The sequence below is a fragment of the Ranitomeya variabilis genome, chromosome 1 (genome assembly GCF_051348905.1).
Source record: "Ranitomeya variabilis isolate aRanVar5 chromosome 1, aRanVar5.hap1, whole genome shotgun sequence".
Classification (NCBI taxonomy): Eukaryota; Metazoa; Chordata; class Amphibia; order Anura; family Dendrobatidae; genus Ranitomeya; species Ranitomeya variabilis.
The window spans coordinates 511,608,753-511,624,302 of NC_135232.1; the positions used below are offsets into that span (position 1 = coordinate 511,608,753).

Consider the following 15,550-nt stretch of genomic DNA (forward strand, 5'->3'; position numbering starts at 1 on the left):
GCCGCATCTCCGGTGTCGGTCTCCTCTGTAGTCGATGGTGAGAGCGTTGCCTGGTGCGGCTCCTCGCCAGGGATGGTTGCTCGCTGGCACAGACTCTGGAACTGCCGGCACAGCTCCTCCACCTCCGCCCCGAGGATTTCCTGATTAGTGATGCAGCCTGGTAAGGACTCCGCCGGCTCCCATTGGTAGAACCTGGCACAGGCCTCCTCTCCCTCTCCGGGGTGGCTTCCGCGCTCCATGCTGCCAATCGGATTCTTCCTCGTGGTCTCCAGCAGTTCTTGCCCCTCCCCGTCCGGAGGGCGGCCTTTCTCTCCTCCACCATCCCACACTAGGAGGCGGGCCCTTCTCCTTGATGGGCATATTCTCTGGACATAGTAATAACGGTGAGGGGCGGGCTCCATTTTCGCGCCACTCTTCCAAGCTATGCCCACGAGGACACGCCCCATGCTCCCTGCGCGCCACATAGTGTTATAATGGCGGCGGTTTTGGCGGGGAATGTCGGGACACAGTCTTTGTAACATAATACAGTCCAAGCACAGTAAATCACAGTTCCAAGGCACACATGACCTGATTCTTCAGGCTTAAGTACATCCTGTTCGTGACGCCAAGTTTGGAGCGCCCCCACACCGCCGCAGGGCCGAGGGGTACCCGGAGCCGGGCCTCTGGGTCTCTGCTCTGGGGTTGTCACGGTGGCTAGACCCGGTCCGTGGCCCTGTCCGTCAGTGGGGGACGTCCGGTGCAATAAGTGGTGTTGTAACGGTGCAGTTGTGAGGTGCAGGTCGCGGTAAATAACGAGGACACCAGGTTGCAGTCTCTTTACCTCTTTACTGGAGATCTCTGAGTCCTCAGTCCAGAATACGGTTCACCAGGCTGCGCAAGTCCGGCCGGTCCAATGGCACCTCCAGAGTTCACTTCACAGGTGGAAATCGGTGCCTTCCTTCTTAGCGCTATGTGTTGTAGTCCTTCCCTGCTGTGCTTACGGAAAGTACCCCACAACCGTTGTGTCTGTTTCTTAAGTTCCCTCACAACTCGATTAAATGATGTTCTTCTAATCTTCCGTCCCTTCCTGATGTTACAGTTAGAACGGCACCCGTTTGTCGGATAGGCCTGGAGTTCTTCCGGGACCCTAGAGACGCCCCTCTCCCGCAATTGCCTCCCAAGACTTCATAGGTGATATGTGTTAGACAGCCCGCCTTAAACTGACTGTCCTGCCGCTGTTTAGAGTATTGCTTGAAGCAGAATGTTATAATACTCCCTCGGCGTTCCGGCCACCAGCAGTGCGCCTCAGTAGGGTGTTGCTCCGGTCTTACAGCACGACCCCTACTGGAATTCTCCTATTGCTTGATCTCGTTTCTCACTCAGCACAATCTATCTCGCTTCTAGTCCTTTCTTGGGTCCCGCCGCTTCCCGGAGCTGGCGCGGACCCGTTACGTTCTTTTCAATGCCAAGCCTCTGTCAGGATCCCACCCCTGACAGAGACCCTACTGTCTCTTCCTCCACAACACCCTCTGCCACTAGGTGTTGCTTCGTCCAATCCAGTCAGCTTTCTGATCTAACTTCCTGCCTGACCCCCGGTTTACCCACTATGGTGGGGAGTGGCCTAATGAATAGCACCCTTAGCTCCCCCCGGAGGCCCTGCTGTGAAATGTATTGGTGTCTGTGATACCTGATCAGATGAACTCCTTCAGTGCCATCGGACGCACCATGGCTCCCCATAGTGGCGGAGCCACAGTACTGCAACGACCAGGACTCTGGGGCGCTGCATACGTATGGCAGAACTACTCATGGGTTACTTAAATTAAAGCACTAAGTACTGATAGCAAGGGGCCTAACTTTGTAGATGGTCTATTTGCAACACTGTAACAAAGGCCAAACACATGTCCACATCTTCACACGCCGGTTGCAACCAGTAAAGAGAGATTGATTGATTGATTGATAGATTTCATATTGAACGCAATACATTCCTTGACATGCATAAGAGCAAACAATGCGCACAGAAAATGTTGCAATTGGTCAAGTTAAATCAAGCAAAATGCATTTGGCACCTGAAATGTGCAACTTTGATCCTGAAAAGAATTCACAGAATGGGTTATAGCACAACTTGTGCTGATTTCAATTCAATCTGTATTTTAAAGCCGGATCAGAGAAGGAGTGCAATGTTCCCGGAGATACCGCAATAACGGCTCAATGCGTGGAGTGGACAGAGCAAGCTCTTTTTCCATCTCCCTGTTCTAAAAATCCATTTAATATATGGTCCCCAAATAGGGGACGTTTCAGATATTAAACTGATAAGAACAGGTGCTACACTTGATCTTGAGTGGTGGCGGCGGAGACGACGATTTGAGCGAAAAGGCAGAGCAGCGATAACCAGATATGGTTAAGCACTTTCACCACACCGAGGCCTGACACTGATCCTTAATCCTAGCCAAAAGGCCGAGAAGCAATAACCAGAAATCGCTTCACACTTGTGCCGCACCAAGGCCTAACACTGTTACCCTTTGGGGAGATGGAGCAAAAGATTGCCCTGAGGAGGACATTTTAGCAAACCGGACACCTTCACAATGACAGTTCTGCTGTTTGTTCAAGCTGTGAGCCACTGGTTTTTAATCTGCATAACCCCACCTATTGTAACCCTCCCCCTTTGTTCCAAGCCTTTTTTTCCAATGTGCACTACTCAGCGCCAGGAAGAGGTGTGCGAGAGGGAAAATCAAAAAACAAACAAGCGAGCAGCTGTCTTCCCTTAGCTCTCCTGATGCTGGGTACAGACCCTGCTGCCTACCTATCACCATGCTGCCCGCAGCTTCTCCAGCAGCAGACTGAAGATAACTGCCACCGCACTGCTTTTTATAGGCCAAGGGCCCATTGTGACACGTGAGGGTTCCAGCCCATTGTGACACGTGAGGGTTCCAGCCCATTGTGACACGTGAGGGTTCCGGACCATGGTTAAGGGCCCATTGTGACACGTGAAGGTTCCAGACCATGGCCAATGGCCCATTGTGACACGTAAGGGTTCCAGACATTGGCCAAGGGCCCATTATGACACGTGAGGGTTCCAGACCATGGCCAAGGGCCCATTGTGACACGTGAGGGTTCCAGACCATGGCCAAGGGCCCATTGTGACACGTGAGGATTCCGCGCACAGATTCTATCTAATGCAGGCCGCGCACCTGATTGCTAGAAAGCATTAGAATACTCACACAGGTGTAGATAGGCAGCATATTCAAGATCAGCACAGACACAATTTTTCCTTTCTTTAAATACATATACACCAAATTTAAAAGTCAGTGGTCCACGAGAGGGAGACAATGTTTTACAAAAGAAATCATGCTGTCACAAATGTGGTATGTATGGCAGAACTACTCATGGGTTACTTAAATTAAAGCACTAAGTACTGATAGCAAGGGGCCTAACTTTGTAGATGGTCTATTTGCAACACTGTAACAAAGGCCAAACACATGTCCACATCTTCACACGCCGGTTGCAACCAGTAAAGAGAGATTGATTGATTGATAGATTTCATATTGAAGGCAATACAATGATTGACATGCATAAGGGCAAACAATGCGCACAGAAAATGTTGCAATTGGTCAAGTTAAATCAAGCAAAATGCATTTGGCATCTGAAATGTGCAACTTTGATCCTGAAAAGAATTCACAGAATGGGTCATAGCACAACTTGTGCTGATTTCAATTCAATCTGTATTTGGAAGCCGGATCAGAGAAGGAGTGCAGTGTTCCCGGAGATACCGCAATAACGTCTCAATGCGTGGAGTGGACAGAGCAAGCTCTTTTTCCATCTCCCTGTTCTAAAAATCCATTTACTATATGGTCCCCATATAGGAGACGTATCAGATATTAAACTGATAAGAACAGGTGCTACACTTGAACTTGAGTGGTGGCGGCGGGTGGCGACGACGACGATTTCAGCCAAAAGGCAGAGCAGCGATAACCATATATGGTTAAGCACATTCACCACACCAAGGCCTGACACTGATCCTTGATCCTAACCAAAAGGCCGAGAAGCAATAACCAGAAATCGTTTCACACTTGTGCCGCACCAAGGCCTAACACTGTTACCCTTTGGGGAGATGGAGCAAAAGATTGCCCTGAGGAGGACATTTTAGCAAACCGGACACCTTCACAATGACAGTTTTGCTGTTTGTTCAAGCTGTGAGCCACTGGTTTTTAATCTGCATAACCCCACCTATTGTAAGCCTCCCCCTTTGTTCCAAGCCTTTGTTCCAATGTGCACTACTGAGTGCCAGGAAGAGGTGTGCGAGAGGGAAAATCAAAAAACAAACAAGCGAGCAGCTGTCTTCCCTTAGCTCTCCTGATGTCGGGTACAGACCCTGCTGCCCACCTATCACCATGCTGCCCGCCCCTGCTCCAGCAGCAGACTGAAGATAACTGCCACCGCACTGCTTTTTATAGGCCAAGGGCCCATTGTGACACGTGAGGGTTCCAGCCCATTGTGACACATGAGGGTTCCAGACCATGGCCAAGGGCCCATTGTGACACGTGAGGGTTCCAGACCATGGCCAAGGGCCCATTGTGACACGTGAGGATTCCACGCACAGATTCTATCTAATGCAGGCAGCGCACCTGGTTGCTAGAAAGCATTAGAATACTCACACAGTTAACTTGACCAATTGCAACATTTTCTGAGTGCATTGTTTGCCCTCATGCATGTCAAGCATTGTATTGCGTTCAGTATGAAATCTATCAATCAATCAATCTCTTTTTACTGGTTGCAACCGGCGTGTGAAGATGTGGACATGTGTTTGGCCTTTGTTACAGTGTTGCAAATAGACCATCTACAAAGTTAGTCCCCTTGCTATCAGTACTTAGTGCTTTAATTTAAGAAACCCATGAGTAGTTCTGCCGTACATACCACATTTGTGACAGCATGATTTCTTTTGTAAAACACTGTCTCCCTCTCGTGGACCACTGACTTTTAAATTTGGTGTATATGTATTTAAAGAAAGGAAAAATTGTGTCTGTGCTGATCTTGAATATGCTGCCTATCTACACCTGTGTGAGTATTCTAATGCTTTCTAGCAACCAGGTGCGCTGCCAGCATTAGATAGAATCTGTGCGCGGAATCCTCACATGTCACAATGGGCCCTTGGCCATGATCTGGAACCCTCACGTGTCACAATGGGCCCTTGGCCATGGTCTGGAACCCTCAGGTGTCACAATGGGCCCTTGGCCATGGTCTGGAACCCTCACGTGTCACAATGGGACCTTGGCCATGGTCTGGAACACTCACGTGTCACAATGGGCTCTTGGCCATGGTCTGGAACCCTCACGTGTCACAATGGGCTGGAACCCTCACATGTCACAATGGGCCCTTGGCCTATAAAAAGCAGTGCGGTGGCAGTTATCTTCAGTCTGCTGCTGGAGCAGCGGCAGGCATCATGGTGATAGATAGGCAGCAGGGTCTGTACCGGGCATCAGGAGAGCTAAGGGAAGACAGCTGCTCGCTTGTTTGTTTTTTTATTTTCCCTCTCGCACACCTCTTCCTGGCACTCAGTATTGCACATTGGAACAAAGGCTTGGAACAAAGGGGGAGGGTTACAATAGGTGGGGTTATGCAGATTAAAAACCAGTGGCTCACAGCTTGAACAAACAGCAGAACTGTCATTGTGAAGGTGTCCGGTTTGCTAAAATGTCCTCCTCAGGGCAATCTTTTGCTCCATCTCCCCAAAGGGTAACAGCGTTAGGCCTTGGTGCGGCACAAGTGTGAAATGATTTCTGGTTATTGCTTCTCGGCCTTTTGGTTAGGTTTAAGGATCAGTGTCAGGCCTCGGTGTGGTGAATGTGCTTAACCATATCTGGTTATCGCTGCTCTGCCTTTTGGCTGAAATCGTCGTCGTTGCCACCCGCCGCCACCACTCAAGTTCAAGTGTAGCACCTGTTCTTACCAGTTTAATATCTGATATGTCTCCTATTTGGGGACCATATAGTAAATGGATTTTTAGAACAGGGAGATGGAAAAAGAGCTTGCTCTGTCCACTCCACGCATTGAGCCGTTATTGCGGTATCTCCGGGAACATTGCACTCCTTCTCTGATCCGGCTTCCAAATACAGATTGAATTGAAATCAGCACAAGTTGTGCTATAACCCATTCTGTGAATTCTTTTCAGGATCAAAGTTGCACATTTCAGATGCCAAATGCATTTTGCTTGATTTAACTTGACCAATTGCAACATTTTTTGTGCGCACTGTTTGCCCTTATGCATGTCAAGCATTGTATTGCGTTCAATATGAAATCTATCAATCAATCTCTCTTTACTGGTTGCAACCGGCGTGTGAAGATGTGGACATGTGTTTGGCCTTTGTTACAGTGTTGCAAATAGACCATCTACAAAGTTAGGCCCCTTGCTATCAGTACTTAGTGCTTTAATTTAAGTAACCCATGAGTAGTTCTGCCATACATACCACATTTGTGACAGCATGATTTCTTTTGTAAAACATTGTCTCCCTCTCGTGGACCACTGACTTTTATATTTGGTGTATATGTATTTAAAGAAAGGAAAAATTGTGTCTGTGCTGACCTTGAATATGCTGCCTATCTACACCTGTGTGAGTATTCTAATGCTTTCTAGCAACCAGGTGCGCTGCCTGCATTAGATAGAATCTGTGCGCGGAATCCTCACGTGTCACAATGGGCCCTTGGCCATGGTCTGGAACCCTCACATGTCACAATGAGCCCTTGGCCATGGTCTGGAACCCTCACGTGTCACAATGGGCCCTTGGCCATGGTCTGGAACCCTCACGTGTCACAATGGGCCCTTGGCCATGGTCTGGAACCCTCACGTGTCACAATGGGCTGGAACCCTCACGTGTCACAATGGGCCCTTGGCCTATAAAAAGCAGTGCGGTGGCAGTTATCTTCAGTCTGCTGCTGGAGCAGCGGCGGGCAGCATGGTGATAGGTAGGCAGCAGGGTCTGTACCCGGCATCAGGAGAGCTAAGGGAAGACAGCTGCTCGCTTGTTTGTTTTTTGATTTTCCCTCTCGCACACCTCTTCCTGGCACTCAATAGTGCACATTGGAACAAAGGCTTGGAACAAAGGGGGAGGGTTACAATAGGTGGGGTTATGCAGATTAAAAACCAGTGGCTCACAGCTTGAATAAACAGCAAAACTGTCATTGTGAAGGTGTCCGGTTTGCTAAAATGTCCTCCTCAGGGCAATCTTTTGCTCCATCTCCCCAAAGGGTAACAGTGTTAGGCCTTGGTGCGGCACAAGTGTGAATCAATTTCTGGTTATTGCTTCTCGGCCTTTTGGTTAGGATCAAGGATCAGTGTCAGGCCTTGGTGTGGTGAATGTGCTTAACCATATCTGGTTGTCGCTGCTCTGCCTTTTGGCTGAAATCGTCGTCGTCGCCACCCGCCGCCTCCACTCAAGTTCAAGTGTAGCACCTGTTCTTATCAGTTTAATATCTGATACGTCTCCTATTGGGGACCATATAGTAAATGGATTTTTAGAACAGGGAGATGGAAAAAGAGCTTGCTCTGTCCACTCCACGCATTGAGCCGTTATTGCGGTATCTCTGGGAACACTGCACTCCTTCTCTGATCCGGCTTCCAAATACAGATTGAATTGAAATCAGCACAAGTTGTGCTATAATCTACACTCTACACTCTACACCCTATGCTCTACACCCTACACCAAACACTCTACATTCTACACCCTACACTCTACACCCTACACTCTAAATCCAACACTCTACACTCTACAACCTACACTCTACACTCTACACCCTACACTCTACACCCTACACTCTACACACTACACCCTACACTCTACACTCTAAATCCTACACCCTACACTCTACACACTACACTCTACACCCTACACTCTACGCTGTACACCCTACACCCTACACCCTACACTCTAAATCCTACACTCTACACCCTACACTCTCCACCCTACACTCTACACCCTACGTCCTACACTCTACACCCTACACCCTACACTCTACATTCTACACTGTACACAATACGCCATGCAACCTACACCCTACACTCTACACCCTACACTCTTTACCATACACTCTACACCCTACACCCTACACCCTACACTCGACACTCTACACCCTATAAACTCTACGCCCTACACTCTGCACCCTACACTGTAGAGTGTACCCTACAGTTTAGAGTCTAGGGTGTACACACTACACCCTACACTCTACACTCTGCACCCTACACCCTACACTTTACACCCTACACTCTACATCCTACACTCTACTCTCTACACCCTACAATCTACACCCTACACCCTATACTCTACACACAACTCTCTGCACACTACACTCTACACCCTACACCCTACACTCTACACTCTGCACTATACATCCTACACTCTACACTCTACACCCTAGGGTGTAGAGTGTAGGGTGTATGGTGTATGATGTAAAGTGTAGAGGGTAGGGTGTGGAGTGAAGGGTGTAGAGTGTAGAGTGTAGGGTGTAGAGTGTAGAGTGTAGGGTGTAGGGTGTAGAGTGTAGGGTGTAGAGTGTAGGGTGTAGAGTGTACCATGTAGGGTGTAGGGTGTAGAGTGTAGGGTGTAGAGTGTATGGTGTAGGGTGTAGAGTGTAGGGTGTAGAGTGTAGGGAGCAGGGTGTAGAGTGTAGATTGCAGGGTGTAGAGTGTAGGTTGTAGGGTGTAGAGTGTAGGATTTAGAGTGTAGAGTGTAGCGTGTAGAGTGTCGAGTGTAGGGTGTAGATTGTAGAGTGTAGAGTGTAGGGTGTAGGGAGTAGGGTGTAGAGTGTAGGATGTAGCGTGTAGGGTGTAGGGTGTAGAGTGTACAGTATAGGGTGTAGAGTTTAGGGTATAATGTGTAGGGTGTAGAGTGTAGAGTGTAGGGTGTAGAGTGTAGGGTGTAGAGTGTAGTGTGTAGAGTGTACGGTGTAGGATGTAAAGTGTAGAGTGTATGGTGTAGGTTGTAGAGTGTAGAGTGTAGGGTTTAAAGTGTGGAGTGTTGAATGTAGAGTGTAGGGTGTAGAGTATAGGGTGTAGGGTGTAGAATGTAGAGTGTAGGCTGTAGAGTATAGGGTGTAGAGTGTAGGGTGTATAGTGTAGAATGAAGAGAGTAGGGTGTTGGGGGAAAAGTGTAGGGTGTAGAGTGTAGGGTGTAGAGTGTAGGGTGTAGAGTGTAGAGTGTGGCATGTAGGGAGTAGGATGTAGAGTGTAGAGTGTAGGGTGTAGAGTGTAGGGTGTAGAGCGTAGAGTGTAGGGTGTAGAGTGTAGTGTGTAGCGTGTAGAGTGTAGGGTGTAGAGTGTAGGGTGTAGAGTGTATAGGGTGTACAGTGTAGGGTGTAGAGTGTAGAGTGTAGGGTGTAGAGTGTAGGGTGTAGAGTGTAGAGCGTAGAGTGTAGGATGTAGAGTGTAGGGTGTAGGGTGTAGAGTGTAGAGTGGAGAGTGTAGGGTGTAGGGTGTAGGATGTAAAGTGTAGAGTGTATAGTGTAGGTTGTAGAGTGTAGAGTGTAGGGTTTAGAGTGTGGGGTGTAGAATGTAGAGTGTAGAGTGTAGAGTGTAGGGTGTAGAGTGTAGAGTGTAGGATGTAGAGTATAGGGTGTAGAGTGTAGGGTGTAGAGTGTAGGGTGAAGAGAGTAGGGTGTTGGGGGAAAAGTGTAGGGTGTAGAGTGTAGGGTGTAGAGTGTAGGGTGTAGGGTGTAGAGTGTATAGTGTAGGGTGCAGAGTGTAGGGTGTAGAGTGTAGAGTGTGGGGTGTAGGAAGTAGGATGTAGAATGTAGAGTGTAGGGTGTAGGGTGTAAAGTGTAGGGTGTAGAGTGTAGGGTGTAGCGTGTAGAGTGTAGGGTGTAGAGTGTAGGGTGTAGAGTGTAGGGTGTAGAGTGTAGAGTGTAGGATGCAGAGAGTAGGGTGTAGAGTGTATGGTGTAGAGTGTAGGGTGTAGAGTGTATAGGGTGTAGAGTGTAGAGTGTACCGTGTAGGTTGTAGGGTGTAGAGTGTAGAGTGTATGGTAAAGAGTGTAGGGTGTAGACTGTAGAGTGTAAGGTGTAGGGTGTAGAGTGTAGGGTGTAGAATGTACGGTGTAGGGTGTAGGGTGTAGGGTGTAGAGTGTAGGGTGTTGAGTGTAGAGTGTAGGATGTAGAGTGTAGAGTGTAGGGTGTAGAGTGTAGGATTTAGAGTGTAGAATGTAGGGTGTAGAGTGTAGAGTGTAGGGTGTAGAGTGTAAGGTGTAGAGTGTAGAGTGTACGGTGTAGAGTGTAAAGTGTAGGGTGTATGGTGTAGAGTGTAGTGTGTAGAGTATATGGTGTAGGGTGTAGAGTGTAGATTGTAGAGTGTAGAGTGTAGGGTGTAGAGTGTAGGGTGTAGAGTGTAGAATGTAGAGTGTAGATTGTAGGGTGTAGAGTGTAGAGTGTAGGGTGTAGAGTGTAGAGTGTATGGTGTAGGGTGTAGAGTGTAGGGTGTAGAGTGTAGAGTGTAGATTGCAGTATTTAGAGAGTGGCATGTAGGGTATAGAGTGTAGGGTGTAGATTGTAGGGTGTAGAGTGTACAATGTAGAGTGTAGGGTGTAGAGTGTATAACGTAGAGTGCAGGGTGTAGGGTGTAGGATGTAGAGTGTAGAGTGCAGGATGTAGAGTGTAGGATGTAGAGTTTAGAGTTTAGAGTGTAGAGTGTATGATGTAGAGTGTAGGGTGTAGAGTGTAGGCTGTAGAGTGTAAAGTGTAGGATGTAGAGTGTAGGGTGTAGAGTGTAGGGTATAGGGTGTAGTGTGTATAATGTAGTGTGTAGGGTGTATAGTGTAGAGTGTAGGGCGTAGAGTGTAGAGTGTAGGGCAAAGAGTGTAGGATGTAGAGAGTAGGGTGTAGAGCGTATTGTGTAGAGTGTAGGGTGTAGGGTGTAGAGTGTATTGTGTAGGGTGTAGAGTGTAGAGTGTAGAGTGTAGATTGCAGTATTTAGAGAGTGGCATGTAGGGTGTAGAGTGTAGGGTGTAGATTGTAGGGTGTAGAGTGTACAGTGTAGAGTGTAGGGTGTAGAGTGTATAGTGTAGAGTGCAGGGTGTAGGGTGTAGGATGTAGAGTGTAGAGTGCAGGATGTAGAGTGTAGGATGTAGAGTTTAGAGTTTAGAGTGTAGAGTGTATGGTGAAGAGTGTAGGGTGTAGAGTGTATAGTGTAGAGTGCAGGGTGTAGGGTGTAGGATGTAGAGTGTAGAGTGCAGGATGTAGAGTGTAGGATGTAGAGTTTAGAGTTTAGAGTGTAGAGTGTATGGTGTAGAGTGAAGGGTGTAGAGTGTAGGGTGTAGAGTGTAAAGTGTAGGATGTAGAGTGTAGGGTGTAGAGTGTAGGGTATAGGGTGTAGTGTGTATAATGTAGTGTGTAGGGTGTATAGTGTAGAGTGTAGGGCGTAGAGTGTAGAGTGTAGGGTATAGAGTGTAGGATGTAGAGAGTAGGGTGTAGAGCGTATTGTGTAGAGTGTAGGGTGTAGAGTGTATTGTGTAGGGTGTAGAGTGTAGAGTGTAGAGTGTAGAGTGTAGGGTGTTGAGTGTAGAGTGTAGGATGTAGAGTGTAGAGTGTAGGGTGTAGAGTGTAGGATTTAGAGTGTAGAATGTAGGGTGTAGAGTGTAGAATGTAGGGTGTAGAGTGTAGGGTGTAGAGTGTAGAGTGTACGGAGTAGAGTGTAAAGTGTAAGGTGTATGGTGTAGAGTGTGGTGTGTAGAGTGTATGGTGTAGGGTGTAGAGTGTAGATTGTAGAGTGTAGAGTGTAGGGTGTAGAGTGTAGGGTGTAGAGTGTAGGATGTAGAGTGTAGATTGTAGGGTGTAGAGTGTAGAGTGTAGGGTGTAGAGTGTAGAGTGTATGGTGTAGGGTGTAGAGTGTAGGGTGTAGAGTGTAGGGTTGAGGGTGTAGAGTGTAGAGTGTAGGATGTAGAGTGTAGGGTGTAGAGTGTATGGTGTAGAGTGTAGGGTGTAGAGTGTATAGGGGGAGAGTGTAGGGTGTAGAGTGTAGAGTGTAGAGCGTAGAGTGTAGGATGTAGATTGTTGGTTGTAGAGTGTAGAGTGTAGGGTGTAGGATGTAAAGTGTAGAGTGTATGGTGTAGGTTGTAGAGCATAGAGTGTAGGGTTTAGAGTGTGGAGTGTAGAATGTAGAGTGTAGGGAGTAGAGTGTAGAGTGTAGGATGTAGAGTATAGGGTGTAGAGTATAGGGTGTAAAGTGTAAGGTGAAGAAAGTAGGGTGTTGGGGGAAAAGTGTAGGGTGTAGAGTGTAGGGTCTAGGGTGTAGAGTGTAGAGTGTAGGGTGTAGAGTGTAGGGTTTAGGGTGTAGAGTGTAGGGTGTAGATTGTAGAGTGTAGGGTGTAGAGTGTAGGGTGTAGGATGTAAAGTGTAGAGTGTATGGTGTAGGTTGTAGAGCATAGAGTGTAGGGTTTAGAGTGTGGAGTGTAGAATGTAGAGTGTAGGGAGTAGTAGTGTAGAGTGTAGGATGTAGAGTATAGGGTGTAGAGTATAGGGTGTAAAGTGTAAGGTGAAGAAAGTAGGGTGTTGGGGGAAAAGTGTAGGGTGTAGAGTGTAGGGTCTAGGGTGTAGAGTGTAGAGTGTAGGGTGTAGAGTGTAGGGTTTAGGGTGTAGAGTGTAGGGTGTAGATTGTAGAGTGTAGGGTGTAGAGTGTAGGGTGTAGAGTGTAGAGTGGAGAGTATAGGGTGTAAGATGTAAGGTGTAGAGTGTATGGTGTAGGTTGTAGAGTGTAGAGTGTAGGGTTTAGAGTGTGGAGTGTAGAATGTAGAGTGTAGGGTGTAGAGTGTAGGGTGTAGAGTGTAGGATGTAGAGTATAGGGTGTAGAGTGTAGGGTGTAGTGTGTAAGGTGAAGAAAGTAGGGTGTTGGGGGAAAAGTGTAGTGTGTAGAGTGTAGGGTCTAGGGTGTAGAGTGTATGGTGTAGGGTGTAGAGTGTAGATTGCAGTATTTAGAGAGTGGCATGTAGGGTGTAGAGTGTAGGGTGTAGAGTGTAGGGTGTAGAGTGTACAGTGTAGAGTGTAGGGTGTAGGGTGTAGAGTGTAGGGTGTAGAGTGTAGAGTGTAGGGTGTAGAGTGTAGGATGTAGAGTGTAGAGTGTACAGTGTAGGGTGTAGGGTGTAGAGTGTAGGATGTAGGGTGTAGAGTGTAGGGTGTAGAGTGTAGGGTGTAGAGTGTAGGGTGAAAAGAGTAGGGTGTTGGGGAAAGTGTAGGGTGTAGAGTGTAGGGTGTAGAGTGTAGGGTGTAGGGTGTAGAGTGTATAGTGTAGGGTGCAGAGTGTAGGGTGTAGAGTGTAGAGTGTGGGGTGTAGGAAGTAGGATGTAGAATGTAGAGTGTAGGGTGTAAAGTGTAGGGTGTAGAGTGTAGGGTGTAGCGTGTAGAGTGTAGGGTGTAGAGTGTAGGGTGTAGAGTGTAGGGTGAGAGTGTAGAGTGGTAGGATGCAGAGAGTAGGGTGTAGAGTGTATGGTGTAGAGTGTAGGGTGTAGAGTGTATAGGGTGTAGAGTGTAGAGTGTACGGTGTAGGTTGTAGGGTGTAGAGTGTAGAGTGTATGGTAAAGAGTGTAGGGTGTAGACTGTAGAGTGTAAGGTGTAGGGTGTAGAGTGTAGGGTGTAGAATGTACGGTGTAGGGTGTAGGGTGTAGAGTGTAGGGTGTTGAGTGTAGAGTGTAGGATGTAGAGTGTAGAGTGTAGGGTGTAGAGTGTAGGATTTAGAGTGTAGAATGTAGGGTGTAGAGTGTAGAATGTAGGGTGTAGAGTGTAGGGTGTAGAGTGTAGAGTGTACGGTGTAGAGTGTAAAGTGTAGGGTGTATGGTGTAGAGTGTAGTGTGTAGAGTGTATGGTGTAGGGTGTAGAGTGTAGATTGTAGAGTGTAGAGTGTAGGGTGTAGAGTGTAGGGTGTAGAGTGTAGGATGTAGAGTGTAGATTGTAGGGTTGTAGAGTGTAGAGTGTAGGGTGTAGAGTGTAGAGTGTATGGTGTAGGGTGTAGTGTGTAGGGTGTAGAGTGTAGAGTGTAGATTGCAGTATTTAGAGAGGGGCATGTAGGGTATAGAGTGTAGGGTGTAGATTGTAGGGTGTAGAGTGTACAGTGTAGAGTGTAGGGTGTAGAGTGTATAACGTAGAGTGCAGGGTGTAGGGTGTAGGATGGTAGAGTGTAGATTGCAGGATGTAGAGTGTAGGATGTAGAGTTTAGAGTTTAGAGTGTAGAGTGTAGGGTGAAGAGTGTAGGGTGTAGAGTGTAGAGTGTAGAGTGCAGGGTGTAGGGTGTAGGATGTAGAGTGTAGAGTGCAGGATGTAGAGTGTAGGATGTGAGTTTAGAGTTTAGAGTGTAGAGTGTATGGTGTAGAGTGTAGGGTGTAGAGTGTAGGCTGTAGAGTGTAAAGTGTAGGATGTAGAGTGTAGGGTGTAGAGTGTAGGGTATAGGGTGTAGTGTGTATAATGTAGTGTGTAGGGTGTATAGTGTAGAGTGTAGGGCGTAGAGTGTAGAGTGTAGGGCAAAGAGTGTAGGATGTAGAGAGTAGGGTGTAGAGCGTATTGTGTAGAGTGTAGGGTGTTAGGGTGTAGAGTGTATTGTGTAGGGTGTAGAGTGTAGAGTGTAGAGTGTAGATTGCAGTATTTAGAGAGTGGCATGTAGGGTGTAGAGTGTAGGGTGTAGATTGTAGGGTGTAGAGTGTACAGTGTAGAGTGTAGGGTGTGAGTGTATAGTGTAGAGTGCAGGGTGTAGGGTGTAGGATGTAGAGTGTAGAGTGCAGGATGTAGAGTGTAGGATGTAGAGTTTAGACTTTAGAGTGTAGAGTGTATGGTGAAGATGTAGGGTGTAGAGTGTATAGTGTAGAGTGCAGGGTGTAGGGTGTAGGATGTAGAGTGTAGAGTGCAGGATGTAGAGTGTAGGATGTAGAGTTTAGAGTTTAGAGTGTAGAGTGTATGGTGTAGAGTGAAGGGTGGTAGAGTGTAGGGTGTAGAGTGTAAAGTGTAGGATGTAGAGTGTAGGGTGTAGAGTGTTGAGTGTAGAGCGTAGAGTGTAGGATGTAGATTGTAGGTTGTAGAGTGTAGAGTGTAGGGTGTAGGATGTAAAGTGTAGAGTGTATGGTGTAGGTTGTAGAGCATAGAGTGTAGGGTTTAGAGTGTGGAGTGTAGAATGTAGAGTGAGGGAGTAGAGTGTAGAGTGTAGGATGTAGAGTATAGGGTGTAGAGTATAGGGTGTAAAGTGTAAGGTGAAGAAAGTTAGAATGTTGGGGGAAAAGTGTAGGGTGTAGAGTGTAGGGTCTAGGGTGTAGAGTGTAGAGTGTAGGGTGTAGAGTGTAGGTTTAGGGTGTAGAGTGTAGGGTGTAGATTGTAGAGTGTAGGGGATAGAGTGTAGGGTGTAGAGTGTAGAGTGGAGAGTGTAGGGTGTAAGATGTAAGGTGTAGAGTGTATGGTGTAGGTGTAGAGTGTATAGTGTAGGGTTTAGAGTGTGGAGTGTAGAATGTAGAGTGTAGGGTGTAGAGTGTAGGGTGTAGAGTGTAGGATGTAGAGTATAGGGTGTAGAGTGTAGGTGTAGTGTGTAAGGTGAAGAAAGTAGGGTGTTGGGGGAAAAGTGTAG

At 47.4% G+C, this 15,550-nt stretch overlaps 1 non-coding gene and 3 pseudogenes across 1 annotated transcript; 2 read left to right on the forward strand and 2 right to left on the reverse strand.

Moving 5' to 3' along the window:
- Positions 1-2,146: 2,146 nt before the first annotated feature.
- Positions 2,147-2,340, reverse strand: LOC143801330 (U2 spliceosomal RNA). The gene has a single exon (XR_013220917.1). It is a non-coding gene; the product is annotated as a U2 spliceosomal RNA (small nuclear RNA).
- A 1,380-nt stretch (positions 2,341-3,720) lies between these two features.
- Positions 3,721-3,946, reverse strand: LOC143801354 (U2 spliceosomal RNA; annotated as a pseudogene).
- A 1,893-nt stretch (positions 3,947-5,839) lies between these two features.
- On the forward strand, positions 5,840-6,065 carry LOC143801344 (U2 spliceosomal RNA; annotated as a pseudogene).
- Positions 6,066-7,396: 1,331 nt separating this feature from the next.
- LOC143801356 (U2 spliceosomal RNA) lies at positions 7,397-7,574 on the forward strand (annotated as a pseudogene).
- Positions 7,575-15,550: the final 7,976 nt, after the last annotated feature.